The 15,752-nt window shown below is 42.1% G+C and overlaps 1 pseudogene; it reads left to right on the top strand.

The window, feature by feature from the left end:
- Positions 1–4,896: 4,896 nt before the first annotated feature.
- LOC142150786 (myoneurin-like) lies at positions 4,897–13,452 on the top strand (annotated as a pseudogene).
- Positions 13,453–15,752: the final 2,300 nt, after the last annotated feature.

Genomic DNA, 15,752 nt, shown 5'->3' with positions numbered 1-15,752 from the left:
TGACTGCATGGCAGGACTGGTCTGCGGCAAGGAAAACGCCCAGGACTGGGGGTCACCCTGTAGAAGGGAAATGATAATCCCGACTCTTTGATGCTCTGACCCAGAGGAGCGGGGTCTCAATCGGAAATAGAGCTTGCAGCTCTCCCTGAAATTCCGAAACAGGGACCTATTTCCAGAGAAGCGATCCAGCAAGTTCATCTTAGGTTCACAGACGGAACTTGAAGTGGGTTGTGACACTTTTGCAGCTTCTTCTTGAACAGACAGACGCTCAGCCAGTCCCTGGATCATCTGATATAAGGACTCAACATGGGCTGCTAGGGCTTGTGCCGGAGACGGTGAGGATCCACTTGCATCCATTCCAACCTCGTCTCCGTGAGTGGGCCGGTTATAATGTTAGGAACCCCTCCAGCCGGCACAACACAACCCGGAGTCTACTCTGCCAGTCAGGTGTTCACTGGAGCCCCTGATGGTGGGGACAGACTGGGCTGCAGACTGACAGAGGGTCGTGAAGTGTGTACCGGCTGGGGAGAACCCAGGCAAGAAGAGTCAGGTCCACGCAGAGGTCAAAGGTCGGCAGCAGGTAACAGTAACAATGAACAAGCTGAGGTCAGAGGTCACAGGCAAAGTAGCAGAACGAGTAAACGCGCCAAGGATCAGGGTCACAGGAAACACAAGCGAAGTCAAATACGAAGCCAAGGGTCATACACGGGAAGTCAAAACGTAGATACAGGAAACAGGAACTGGAACAAGCAGGTCAGCAGACTGGAGCACAGAAGCTATAACCGGCAATGAGGCAGCAGACCTCATTGCCTTAAATACAACCCACAACCAATCAGAACCTGCCCCTAGACAAGGCCACACTTGTAGGCTAATTGCCAGCACCTAGCAAGACCAATCAGGGCTTAGCCCTGAAATCCACACCTGCAGGCTAATGCCTGCTAATTCAGCCACAGGCTAAATCTGCCTGATTGTCCCTAGAGCGCATGCGCGCCTGGCTGCCAGGACACGGCGCTGAGGAAGCGTCCGACCGTTGCCTTGGCAACGGTCGGGAGTTGGAAGGAAATGACGTCCCGGTCGTCATGGTGACGGCCGGGACGTTGGGACCGACAGGAAGCGAGCTGCGGCGGCTGTGAGTACCGCCGCGGCTCGTGACAGGTAATATTACTTTTTATCAGATGTACTCAGCGCTGGACAGTTCATGAAATATAATGGTAATATTACTATGCATCAGATGTACTCAGCACTGATCCTGAAATCTAATTGTAGTATTACTGTACATCAGATGTACTCAGCACTGGACAAATTCTGAAATATAATGAAAATATTACAGTGCATCAGATGTACTCAGCACTAGACAGTTCATGAAATATAATAGTAATATTACTGTACATTTGATATACTCAGCACTGGACAGTTCCTGTACAGATGTACTCAGCACTGATACTGAAATATAATGGTAATATTACTGTGTATCAGGTGTACTCAGAATTGGACAGTTCCTGAAATATAATGGAAATAATACTATGTATCAGAAGTACTCAGCACTGTATAGTTCCTGTACAAATGTACTCAGCACTGATCCTGAAATATAATGGTAATGTTAATGTGTATCCAATGTACTCAGCACTGGACAAATCCTGAAATATAATGGTAATATTACTGTTTATCAGATGTATTCAGCACTGGACAGTTCCTGAAATATAATGGTAATATTACTGTGCATCAGATATACTCAGCACTGGTCCTGAAATATATTGGTAATATTACTGTTCATTAGATGTAATCAGTGCTGGATAGATCCTGAAATATAATGGTAATATTACTGTGCATCAGATGTACTCAGCAATGGATAGATCCTGAAATAAAATGGAAATATTACTGTATATCAGATGTACTCAGCACTGATCCTGAAAAATAATTGTAATGTAACTGTGCATCAGATGTACTCAGCACTGTTCAGTTCCTGAAGTTATCCAGTTACTACGTCCTATGTTATAAAGTAACCAGAGCTGCCAACAGAAGCATCTATCAATGGTGTGGGTGGAGCATCCATCAGTAGTGTGGGTGGAGCATCTACCAGTGGTGTGGGCGGGGCATCTATGAGTAGTGTGGGCAGAGCATCTATCAGTAGTGTGGGATGGGCATCTACCAGTGGTGTGGGTGGGGCATCTATCAGTAGTGTGGGCGGAGCATCCATCAGTAGTGTAAGTGGAGCATATATCAGTAGTGTGGGCAGAGCATCTATCAGTAGTGTGGGCGGAGCATCCATCAGTAGTGTAAGTGGAGCATATATCAGTAGTGTGGGCAGGGCATCTATCAGTGTTGTGGGACGGGGCATCTATCAGTGTTGTGGGCGGGGCATCTATCAGTGTTGTGGGTGGAGCATCTATCAGTAGTGTGGGTGGAGCATCTAATATCCTTTTTAATCATTTATTATATCTCTTATATATCATAAATTATCTACTTGGTCAAAAGGTATACAATTAATTATTTTGCTAATCTAATAACATTGATCCTGTGATCATAAACTATGGTATATATAAACTTCATTGTGTTAGATAAAAGTGATATGTATATTTTTAATTTAATATTAATATCTTTATTGCAAATTAATTGATCATCACTCACTGGTCCTGAGTATCACACTCCCCTCTCCCTGTCACCCCCGTCATCCACCAACCACTCCCCACTGTCACCCCCATCAACCGCCAACCACTCCCAACTGTCACCCCAATCAACCGCCAACCACTCCCCACTCTCTCCCCTGGCAACCACCAACCACTCCCCACTGTCACCCCAATCAACCGCCAACCACTCCCCACTGTCACCTCTCTATCCAGGAATCTTTTTTTTTTAAATCTTTTTAAACACATATAACAAATAATAAATTAAATTAACAAATTAAAATCATATAGATACACCCCAGAGTACTCAGATTTTGGGATATCATACATCATCATTTTACACACGCTGAACATTACTATAGAGCTATAAACATGACCATGACATTACCCAGAATCCCCCACTGCAGCGGAAGCACTGTATACTGTGTGACTATAAGGTTATTACCCAGAATTCCCCGCTGCAGTGGGAGCTCTATATACTGTGTGACTATAAGGTCATTACCCATAATCCCCCGCTGCAGCGGGAGCTCTGTATACTATGTGACTATAAGGACATTACCCAGAATCCCCATCTGCAGCGGGAGCTCTATACACTGTGTGACTATGAGGACATTACCCAGCATCCCCATCTGATGCAGTAGCTCTGTATACTGTGTGATTATGATGTCATTACCCATGAATGTCATAATCCCCAGCTGCAGCAGTAGCTCTATATAAAGTGTTTATAACATCATTCAGTCATTAGCCTCCACTGACTGACTCCACAGCAGAAGCTAAAAAAAAATGTTATCTACTCCCAAAACCCCTCCTCCTGTCTCCCTTCCCCGACCCCGCCCTCCATCTCATCCTTTCTACTGTCTCCGCCCTCCTCCTCTTCACCCCCTGCTCCCCCCTCCTCCACACATCCTGCACAAAAACCTCCCTCTTCCTCCTTACCCCCTTCACACCCTGCACCCCCCTCTTCCTCACCCCATTTACCAACGCCCCCCTCCTCCCCTGTACCCTCCACCACCCCCTCCCCTGTACATGCCTCCTCCCCTGTATCTCCCTCCTCCGCTGTATCTCCCTCCTCCTCTGTACCTCCCTCCTTCCAAGTACCCCCCTCTTCCCCCTCTCCCGCGCCCCACTCCAGTGTATCCCCCTCCGCCTCTATATCCCCCTCCTCCTTCTATCCCACGTCGCCGTCAGCCCCCTCCTCTTCCTCCTCGCCCCATGCCCCAATACCCCCCTCCTCCTCTTCCTCCTCAACTACTTTGTGAGCACCCTCCTCCTCTTCCTTCTCGCCCCCCTGTGTCTGTCTAATCGTCTTAATGAAGACGAGAAGCCCGACAGGCTTCAGACCTACACGAAAATTACGATCGCAGGAAAAAACTAATGTTTATATTCCATTCGTTTTTTTCTGCAATCAGAATTTTCGTGTAGGTCTGAAGCCTGTCGGGCTTGTGCCAACCCTCCTCACCCCCAGCACCCTCTTTTCACACCTCCTCCCCCTCACTCCCTCCTCACTCCCTCCTCCTCTCCCCCTCACTCCCTCCTCCTCTCCCCCTCACTCCCTCCTCCTCTCCCCCTCTCCCCCTAACACTCTCCTCCTCTCCCACTCAATCCCTTCTCCTCTCCCCCTCACTCCCTCCTCCTCTCCCCCTGCACCAACATTGCCTTCCTCCTAGTCCCCGGGCCCACAGGCCCCTCCTCTTCACCCCCAACACCCCCTGCATTGACACCTTCTCACTCCCTCCTCCTCTCCCCCTGCACCAGCACTGCCTTCCTCCTAGTCCCCGGGCCCACAAGCCCCTCCTCTTTACCCCAACACCCCCTCAAATGGAGTAAGATCCCTGAACAACTGTGATCTTGGTAAGTATTGTAGATAACAACAGATTTGTGAAAATGCAAAAGCAGTGGATTGTGATATACCGTACTTTTAAGACAAGGGGGCAAATTTATCAAGCTGTGGGTTTGAAAAAGTGGAGATGTTGCCTATAGCAACCAATCAGATTTTAGTTATCATTTATTTAGTACATTCTACAGAATGACGGCTAGAATCTGATTCCCTTTGAAAGTCTGAAAAGAGGGTGGGAAAACTCTATTTATATTGCGTGGAATAGGAGGTGGTGATATAAATCCCCAGATATATTATCTTTTTTGTTCGCCAATTGCGTTTGTAGTATTGCAGATACTTCTCTTTATGCAGGATATGCTAGGAGGAGGCTTCTTTTTAAATTTCCTGGTGTCAGTAAAACTAATAGGACAACAAGATTATTTTACTTTAAAGGAAATGTCCACGTTTGGACACCCTCCTCTCTGTTTAACAGTTGCACAGAGATCCTTCACCTGGTCCCTCAGACTTTCCCTGAAGGATCCCAACAATGAAAGACCATTTACAAGGCTGGGGTAGAGTGTAGTGAAGGTGACACCGGATTGGACGGCTGTTACACATTTTGGTGCCACCTTCACTACACATCGTCCAACCACACTTGTTTGAAAGTTACTCCATGTCCAAAGTAATAAAGACTCAATGATTTCTTACTGTAGTACGAGAGTAGTGGTTAGGCTAATAGAGGAAGGATCCCAATCTAAGTGCTACATGTCAGGATAGGCAGGAATGTTGGGGTATATAAAGTAGATATCCCCTTTAACAATGTGAAGGATTATCTTTTAGAACATTTACATTTGTTATTGAACAGTGACAATCAGGGTTATGGGTGTGAATAGCCATGTGATTTAAGACTTAGCAGAAGTGGTTAATGTGTATTTGACTAGGGCTCCAGCCCCTTATTATGTTTAATCTACAACTCTTGCTCATCCAGTATATTTTAAATTGGATAGCGATTGACCAACCTGTAGCTAAGTCAGATCATAGTAGTGGGAGGCAGTGAGCTGTCCACTGGTGTGTTAGTGAGGACAAGGCTCCTAGTGACAAGGGCTGTGTTATAATGTGGGAGTGAGAATAGAGGCAAGCAGGTCCCTACCGTCAAATAATAGAAGGTGCAAGATCACAACAGCACAGAATAGTCATTTAAGTATCTTATCAAATTTCTGTATGAAGATTGTCGTTGCAAACGTCTGTTGAAAAAAGTTAATGTATCCAACTTGTTTCTGTCTAACTCAGATGCAATATAGAAGAAATATGTATGGCTGCAGAATACTTCAGGCTAGAAACAGTTGCGCTGACATGCAGAAGTAAAATGGACTCTGTTATAGTGAGAAAAACCTGTGTCACAGATATGCCTCTTGCAGAGGGTTGTCGAGACACAAATGAACAGTCTCCTTTTCTGCATCTTGAAGGTACAGGTCTTGCAAACAAAACAGAAGCTATATGTTCAGCCCAAAAAGTTGTACATTTAAAAGCTCGTAGGAGCAAAAAATGGAAAAGGACAATGCGCTCTCATCAAAAAGTTCCAAAAACTGTAATTGAGCAGCAGAATCCTGTTTCCAGTACTCCCGCAGACCTCAGCCTGGATATAAATGAACTGACAGACATGTTAGTAAACCAAGCCTCTCAGGATAAGGATAACTGCTGACTGCCATTCACAACTGCACTAACCTGTGAAAGCCTTGTAACGGAAGATAGTGTTACACAATCTGCTCGTGTGAAGCGGAAATATGCCAAGTCCCAGCAAAACGGCGCTCTGAAAGAGCACTGCATGGCTAATATTGTGAGTGCAACCAACGTGTGCAAGATGGGAGGTTTGGTGAAAGACATGGACCAGAAATACTTTAAGAATAAACCTACGTGCAATACTTGTGGTAAGGTCTTCTCAGAAGCCAGCAGTCTTCGGCGACACATGCAGATCCACAAAGGCGTTAAACCTTACGTGTGTCATTTATGTGGAAAAGCTTTTACACAGTGTAACCAGCTGAAAACACATGTGCGGACCCATACAGGTAAAACGCTGGGGCTTATTTAATGTCATTTGCTGTAACCCATAGCAATCAGATTCTGAATGTCATTGTTCTGGTGCAGATTTGCAAATGAAAGGTAACATTGTATTGTTTTCTATGGTAACAACATATTTGTGCACATAGACAAGTTTTTATGTCCAGACATTTTTTTATCACTACTGTGACAAAATGTCATCAGCATAGTAGGAGCAAACGTTAATGATGTCTGTTCCTTTGCTGTACAAGCTTTTTTCTCTAGAATAGTTTGATACACTTTTTCTTCAGCAGAAGGATATAAAGTACATAAAACTGAGACACACGTTGCTTCCATGACCTTTCACCTAAGAGGAGCAGAGGTGGTGGAGGCTAAACAGTGGAACTGGCAGGAGGGTGTGTTGAAGTGACAATAGAGTAGGTTGAGTTAGGTGAGAATATTGGGCTGGGAGAATGAGGAAGAGGGGAGGAGAGTGCAGAGAAGGAGATGGTGCATTGTGGTTAGACATGAAAAGTAATTAGTATAGTGTGGGTACAACAACATGGTAATACTGATGAACATCTAATGATATTAAATATTATTACGATAAATTGCCTATTTGAAAAACAATATCTATATATTTATTTGTGCTGAGTGAAGCAATGGATCTCACATGTGTAAGAAATTAGTGATCAAAACTATATTTCTTCAAAATGGCAATAAAATGTTATATCATAGTAATATATTATAGCTACTGGGTAGCACTGCTCTTTTGCTATTCCATTTACTCTCAGGAAACCAATGATGTGGCAATGCACAGTGCAGATAGGGAGGGATATAAGATTACCTGTGCATAATAGTTTACTCCCAATTATCTTGCATATTTATAGATACGATATGAAAATTAATTTCTGCTTTGCACACTGCTACGGCCAGTCTACACCTTCTATATATAGCATGCTGGTGCTCTTACCTGCTAACGTTCTCCAACACCATTTGTTGTCCCTGAGCCGCATCCTTGGGGTATTGGTTTTTGGTGATTCTAAGATGTATATGCAACCAGGGAACCATTCAAAATGTTGTCAGTTTAATGGATTTTTTGAATCATTACAGAGTATTCAAGCTTTACTGAATGTTTCTGTTGTTTAATTTGTCAGGAGAAAAGCCATACCAGTGCAAACTCTGCGATAAAGGGTCTGCTCAGAAATGCCAGTTGGTCTTTCATAGTCGAATGCATCATGGAGAGGAGAAACCATATACATGTGATGTGTGTAATCTACAGTTTCCAACCTTCAGTAATATAAAAATTCATACCAGGTCAGTAAAATACCCCAGTAGACTTTTGTTAAAAAATAAAAACTTGTTGTTTTTTTTCTTGCCCTTTACAGGATTCTCCAATTAAAACATATTGTATCATAACGTAATACATGTGGAGCTGTAGACTATGTGTATTCTTGTTTGTTGTCCTCTCTCTGGGATTCTGATGTTTGGAGGAACAGTCTTTGTTACGTGGTATATACAGTGTGTCTTCCATTGTGCTTGAAGCTGACAAGAAGTTGAGCTATATGTGTGTAAATTGAGGAACTTCAATAAACTTACTGATATCAAAATTAGAACTTACTACTCTGTTGGATCCATTCAACAACGTCCACTGCATACTAATGCAGCAGCCTGTTAGTGTTACATAACAAACTGACAAGTTCAAACCCTGCCCTTGAAAGCTCCCCTCCATAAATGTACAAACACGCCACACGCATTCTGTGCACTATGCATTGTCCGGCAGCAGGGTGATCGCGCCACAACATAGTATTTTCTTTTTAATAACCATATTCCACCTATATTATATTATAAAGCTGGCAGATACCCTCTTTAATGCTAAGTAATGCTTTGCTCCTTTCTTGTCTGAAAGCATACATGAGAGAAGCCGTATGTCTGTGACAGATGTAGTCAGAGGTTTGCACAGGCCAGCACCCTGACGTCCCACGTACCACGGCCAGCACCCTGACGTCCCACGTCCCACGGCCAGCACCCTGACGTACCACATCCGACGGCACACAGGAGAGAAGCCGTATGTCTGTGACAGATGTAGTCAGAGGTTTGCACAGACCAGCACCCTGACGTACCACGTCTGACGGCACACAGGAGAGAAGCCGCATGTCTGTGACAGATGTAGTCAGAGGTTTGCACAGGCCAGCACCCTGACGTACCACGTCCGCCGGCACATAGGAGAGAAGCCGTATGTCTGTGACACCTGTTTGCTGTCTCCAGTTCTCTAATTACTCATGCAAGAAAGCATACAGGTAACAGAAACGGTATGGGCCACAATGCATACTGATCTTAGTATGCACAGGGTGGGGGGGACACTCCTTAGCACAGCCATTACCAGCACTGAACTATCCATTGCGCTTGCTCCTCTCTGTGGGTCAGCGCAGACTTCTTCTGGGCTGGATAACTACATATTATAAGTAGAACATACTTTTAGAGTGAATGACATTTTGAGTTAAAAGTAAAGGTAGAACTTTTTTATGAAAATCTTGCACCTGTCCCTGATTAGGACATCTGTCTGATAGAATAACCACAAAGTTATAACTATCCACTGCCTGGCTGGATCATCCTTTTGCATTATTTTGGTAGCCAGGGAAACTAACCAGCTGGCAACTATGGCCAGGAACAACCCCCTCTGCCTCATACCTCCAAGTCTGCATTGATTGACAGTCCCAGTGCTACTGCTACTGCAGGTTACAGTGCTCTGTAACTTTCAGCTTTACGTCTTATTTGTAAACAGTGCATTGATTGTTACTAAAGTTACAATTATACTGACTTACAGCTGTATGTAATATTTAGGGGAGAAGCCTTACATCTGTGGAGTTTGTGGAAAGAGTTTCATTTCTTCTGGAGAACTTAACAAACACTTCCGGTCTCATACAGGTAGGCAGATTTCCTTCTTCTCCACGAGACGCTTTCTACAGTTTCTGGTGAAATTATTTTAATAGCTTGAAAACCTTGGTGTACTTTGTGCCATTCTATGTGGACCCCACAATGCCACAGAAAAAGCTTAGACCTATGAATATTAGGGAAAATATAAGTTACTTGTCAGTTGGCTGCTAATTGGTGAAATAATAGTGTTCAGTGATGAACCTGGCAGTGTAAAGGACCATTAAACATAAAAAACGTTGCTTTTTCTAAAAGAGCTACTAATAACATTTCCAAATTACACAGATCATCTGTCCCCTGAGACTGTTACCTGTATCTAATAGCAGCTAACTTGCAAACTGCTATTAGATCCAAATAACAGTCTAATAGTGTTTATGTGCAACAGAAATCCATTAAAACCTCCTCAAAATGTAGAACAAATATGAAATAAGTTTTTCTAAAGTAATTAAAAATGTAAAAGTTATATTGACATATTGAGACAGTGTATATGTATATTGTATGCTAAAATGTTTTACTTCATTTTAGCATCAAAAAGCTGATCTCTCTTCTGTTTTTCCTTCCCACTGCTATTGGCATAAGTCATGTTTATTGTAGGCAATATGGAAAACTTTACCATTCGCTTATGAAAATAATCAGGTTTATTATTTTTTTATGACAGACTTAATGAAATAATGTCATCGAATTGTAAACATTTAGAATACAAAGTGGTGCTCACCCTAGAAATCAGAGATGCATGAGTGGGGAACACTGTTGGTAATCTGGGCCATTTAAACTAAGTGCTTATTTATAGTTTGGTGTTATGTAATGAACACATGACTCTTACGTCACATTTTGACTTTAGGAGAACGGCCCTTTGTCTGTGAAGTGTGTGGAAATTCCTATACAGATGTGAAAAATTTAAAGAAGCACAAGTGTAAAATGCACAATGGTAAGCATAGTTATGGATACTTTATGCACTGTGTATTGTACATACTCTTACAAAGTTCTATACATTGTTTCTGAACAGAATGTGACCATCTTCAAATAAAAATGATAGTGGATTAGCAGTTGGCTGCTCTTGCCTTGCTTACAGTACTTTCTCAGCCATGATAAATATAATCACATTACCTCCTTCACACCTGTACGCTGTTAATGTATTTTACAGCCACTATCTTACACTTGCAACTTGCATTAAAAATAGGGTGAAAGGTTTCTTAAGGGCTTGTTTCCATCAATGGCATGACCTACTTCTTATGAGTTAACGCACACTATCGGTGCAATAGATTTATTGGTAAAAGCACAACTCATGTGCAGCCCATAGACACACATTAAAAATGCTGTCACACTTGTCTCTGCCCTTTGCTTTATTCCTCACATCTAGACTCTTTCTGAGACCTGTTGACCTTAGAAACCTTGCCAGAATTCACCCTTTTCTTACCCAACATGCTACCAAAACTCTTATCCATTTGCTCATGATCTCCCATCTTGACTACTGCAGCAACCTCTTATCTGGCCTTTCCGACACCCATATATCCACACTTCAGTCCATCCTTAAATTCTGCTGCAAGACTGATCTCTGCCACGGCTCCACATCTGCTGCACCACTTTGCAAATTCCTACACTGGTTCCCTGTGTTCTCCAGAATCCAAATCAAATTACTCACCAGTACCTACAAAACCCTCAAGAACACCACCAGCACTTCATCTATCTCAAATCTCATATCAATATACTCACCCTCCCACCCTCTTAGATCTACCTCTGACCTGTGCCTTGTCTCGTCTCTGGTAACCACTTGTCACTCGCGCCTACAGGTCTTCTCCCGTGCTGCTGCTCACTTATGGAATTCCATACCAAGCCTAATCTTTAGAGCTTACCTTATCCCCAATGATACATCTCACTCTAATACACTGTGACAGCTGTCCCAATCTCCACTCTAAGCCAAACATCGCTCCTCTTGTTTCAGCTGTGCACTCTTCCACTTAGAATGTAAGCTCTCTAATGAACAGGGTCCTCCCTACTCTTTGTTTTCATGTCTGCATTTATTTTGTCTACCTTGTATGTCCTGTTTTTCCTACTGTACGGTGCTGCAGAGCACTGTGGTACCTTATAGATCTGTAATGATGATGATAATAATGCAAAACTAAAATGCATCTAAAGTGCGCTTTTAGTTTTTGGGGCGATTTTCCTCATAGCATGTGGCTGGAAAACAGAGACGCTTGACAAAGCTACATTTATAATGCTCTATAAAGATTAACATATATCTCTAAATATTTAAACACTGGAGACTACTTCTGTGAAATAAATACAGCTCCGATCCTCCAGCACACAGTTGTTTCTGCTCTCCCTGTTGTCAGATGACTTGGTCCACCCACCGCTATTAGGTAGTGTGAAGTCCCCCACTGAAATGCTACATGGGGCTCACCACTTAAAAATAGAGAGGGCTGTACCAAACTTGGCAACACATATTAATTGCTACCAGGGGTAGCAATTAATATGTGTTGCCAGAATTGTTGTTTAGGAACATATCTTAAACTGTTAAATCTTCGGTTGTATTGAGGAAACACTTAGAGCTTTGTACTACATTCTATCCTGTTACATCATGGGGCAAACTAGGGATCATTGCTCCATATGGGACTTTTCAGAAAGAGCTCCAATGATTCTTATACTAAGGCCAGGAGCAGGCATGTTCACAGTAAATTATCTCCTGTTCCCTGTAATGCTGGGTAATCCACAGTATTATGTAAGTAGTATCCTATGTTCTACAGACAAGGAAGGGTGTGCAGGGCACCAGTCTAGAAGCCACTGGTCCTATACATACCCCACACGCTGACATTACAAATCGTAGCAGTGGGTCAATTTATTTCATTCATTGTTACTACGTCTAATCACCATTCCATTTTGTCTTTAATCACTTAGAACTATAGCTGTAATCTGGCAGATTGATATATCAGTAAGGCACTATGATCCACTAGATGTGAGTGACAGTTCTTAAATCTTGATTATATTCAGTAAGTAGAAAAAACTGTTTACAAGCAGGAAAAGAACCCATCCCTATTTTACAATTTATTACTTTTCTTTCTTTTTTTTTAAAGTTTTTTTGAACATTCTGATCTTTAAGTGGTAAATCTGTCTAGAGCTAATATTTGGGAGCCCCCCTTCTTATAACCAGGAATAGCAGAATAGTACACGATTAGTATAATACCTAATTAAATATGTGTTAGACTACTAATTACAAAGAAAAATCCTATTCTTGTGCGAAAAAAACAATACTACAGTTTTTAATATTGCTATGTCTATACAGAGCAGGTTCTGCACAAACTGATCAGCCTCACTATTAATTATAATAATCCATTGGTGGATGTCAATGCCATTATACATCTCAGGCTAGTGCTCGGAGGTTCTTGAGCGTTCAGTTGATGTACTGTTCGTGTAGCACATGCTGTACTTGTGCTAAGTGGAGAAAACTAAAGGTTGTTGGAGGTGGAGAGATGGAGTATAGGCAGGGGAGCTGTGATTTCAGTTGACATGTCATTTGGTATCACATAATAAAGTACAGTAAGATACAAGAGTTTTATCACAATGTATTGCAGGAAGTGAAGAGACAGATGAAACAGAAGCTGCTGATTGTGCACATAAGGAGGAGGACACAGAGAAGAAAAGTCCAGTACCAGATAACCTTGATCTGAAGCCATCAGAGTTGTTCTTACCTCTCACTCTTCACATTGGTCCTGAAGATCAGTGTTTTTCTTCTGAGACTTTACTAAGCACATCCACAAACAGCTACTCAGAGCCACAGCTCATATTTCTACAGCAGATGTACTGACAAAGGACTGTGACTGCGCTAGCAATGACAAACTGAATCACTGTAGGGGAAGAAGAAGATGGAGTTTTAAAGCTGCAATTTTTCCTTTGATCTGTGATGTAGAAGGAAAATTTGCCCTAATATTTTTACTTGCAAGATTTTACCAGCATCTTTTGGCTGTATGCTGAGGTTATTTTTTAGTGAATGAATAATTGATTGCAGTAATGTGTTATTGTTATTAAATCTGTGTTTTGGAATCACGCTGATCGCATCGGACAATCTTTATTGGTAACAATAGTTACGGACATAACACTACCATATTAGTTGTGGTGCAGTTGCTACAGGCCCCAGGGCTGGGTGAGAGGTCTACCTTCTATGTCAAAGCCCCGTACATCAATAGTGGGGCTAGAAACAATTTCTCACCCTCTACGTCAGCGTTTCTCAACCTGTGGATCGCGACCCCTTTGGGGGTCCAACGACCGTTTCACAGAGGTCGCCTAAGACCATCGGAAAACACATATTTACGATGGTCTTAGGAACCGAGACACCGCTCCTCTATCCGTCTCCAGGCGGCTCCACCCACATGCAGATACGCCCACATACGAGTACACGGCGTGATGACATCATCGCACCAACCCCATCACATACACCCCGTACAAATACAGGTGCATGTGACAGGATTGGCGCCATAATGTACTTATGCGGACCAGTCACACATGTGCAGAGAGCAGCTGCTGTGTAGAGAGCAGCAGTATTGGAGGTAAAACAACACTTCATGAATTATAATTACTGGGTAAATGTAAACTCATCAACTACTGCAAATAAAATATCTGTTCCATGGGAACTTAATCTGGATGCTGATTGGTCTTTTTATACTCAGCTGTGGTGGATGTGAATACTGCCCCCTAGTGATAGTAACAGGTATGTAAAAAAACCAACACAAAGAATGGTAAATCATAGGAAACTTTAATGAACTGTATTAACTGAACTATGGCATGTATCATCTTTTGTATTGTTAAAGCTATTGTTACATATTATTTTCATTAGCAAACCATCCCATGACAATGGATCGTGTAGAGAAGAACGTTAAGAAAAGAAAATATAGTGAGGATTTTTTACAGTATGGTTTTACCTCAATAATTACAGTAGGAATTGAGAAACCGCAATGTGTTATCTGTTGTGAAGTTCTATCAGCCGAATCTATGAAGCCGAACAAACTAAAATGCCATTTTGATAGCAAGCATCCGAGCTTTGCCGGCAAGGATACCAATGATTTTATTATTATTATATTTTATTTTTACGCATACTGTCGCAAAATGTAGCAATGTAGTTTACTGTTGTTATATTAAGACTGTTACCCATACTACACCATGCTTCAAGACAAAGTTTCATTTATTTGTAATTAAAAATAAATATTTCACAATATATAATTACATATTGTTTTTGTGATTAATCCCTATGCTTCAATTATGTTCAATTTGTAACAATGAAAATACATCCTGCATATCAGATATTTACATTACAATTCATAACAGTCGCAAAATTACAGTTATGAAGTCGAAACGAAAATAATTTTATGGTTGGGGGTCACCACAACATGAGGAACTGTATTATAGGGTCGCGGCATTAGGAAGTTGAGAACCATTGCTCTACGGCTTACTGCCATTACCTGATCAGTTCATGGTTGTTGTTATAGTGATCGCAAGGAAGTATGTGACTGATAAACAGTGTAGGCGGCTTTCTATTGGTTACAATAACAGCAGCTCTGGACTGATCAATAGGAGGAGCTTCAGTGAGCCGGGGGAGGTGAGAAATTGTTTGCCTCATATACATACACAAGTTTGCTTATGGGCCTAAAAATGTCCAGTAAAGCCCTTGTACATACTATATTAGTCTATTATCCCATCAGTTTTGTTAGACATTGTTTTAATTGCCTCTTACTATCAGAAGTAATGTGACAGATAACGCAGGTCTGCAACCAAAAAGCTGTTTTCATAATTTTATCTGATTCTTATGTTTTTTGGTGCGTTAAATTCGAAAATGACCACAGTTTATTCCTGGGACGTCAGGTCTTTTCACAATCGAAATGTGCCTTGGTCAAACAGGTAGCTGGAAATCGCTGAATTTCAAATTCATCATTCTTGGGGGAAAAAAACTGAACATGGAAAAACAAATTTATTTTCATTGCCAGCGCTCCCAAAAACATGAAAATACATGTTTATTGGTCCTGATGGGGATCACTGCATTGTAGAGTGTGCTTGCTAGGGTCTGCCCGGACATGTTCTTTCATGCATTAACTTGTTCTCTGATTCCTCCACAATCTTGTATTTCATTTCAGTCGTCATCCTGCTATTGTCTGTGTGGTTGAAAATTAGTGCAATGCCTCCAAGAAAGTGTGTAAATTCGCCTGACAGTTTCTGTTTCATATGTGGAGAGTTCATGGTGAAAAAGCAGCAGAAACTGCAGAAACCAAAACTGGTTGGTATGTGGGGATTTAAAAGTATTGTGTTTGCTGCTGGGACAACAGGCTGGGTACACCAAATACCCTTGTTTTCCATGT

This window comes from Mixophyes fleayi, chromosome 4, assembly GCF_038048845.1.
Source record: "Mixophyes fleayi isolate aMixFle1 chromosome 4, aMixFle1.hap1, whole genome shotgun sequence".
NCBI classification, from domain to species: Eukaryota; Metazoa; Chordata; class Amphibia; order Anura; family Limnodynastidae; genus Mixophyes; species Mixophyes fleayi.
Note: the sequence above shows the minus strand (reverse complement) of the source record. Positions and strands in the feature narration are given on the sequence as shown.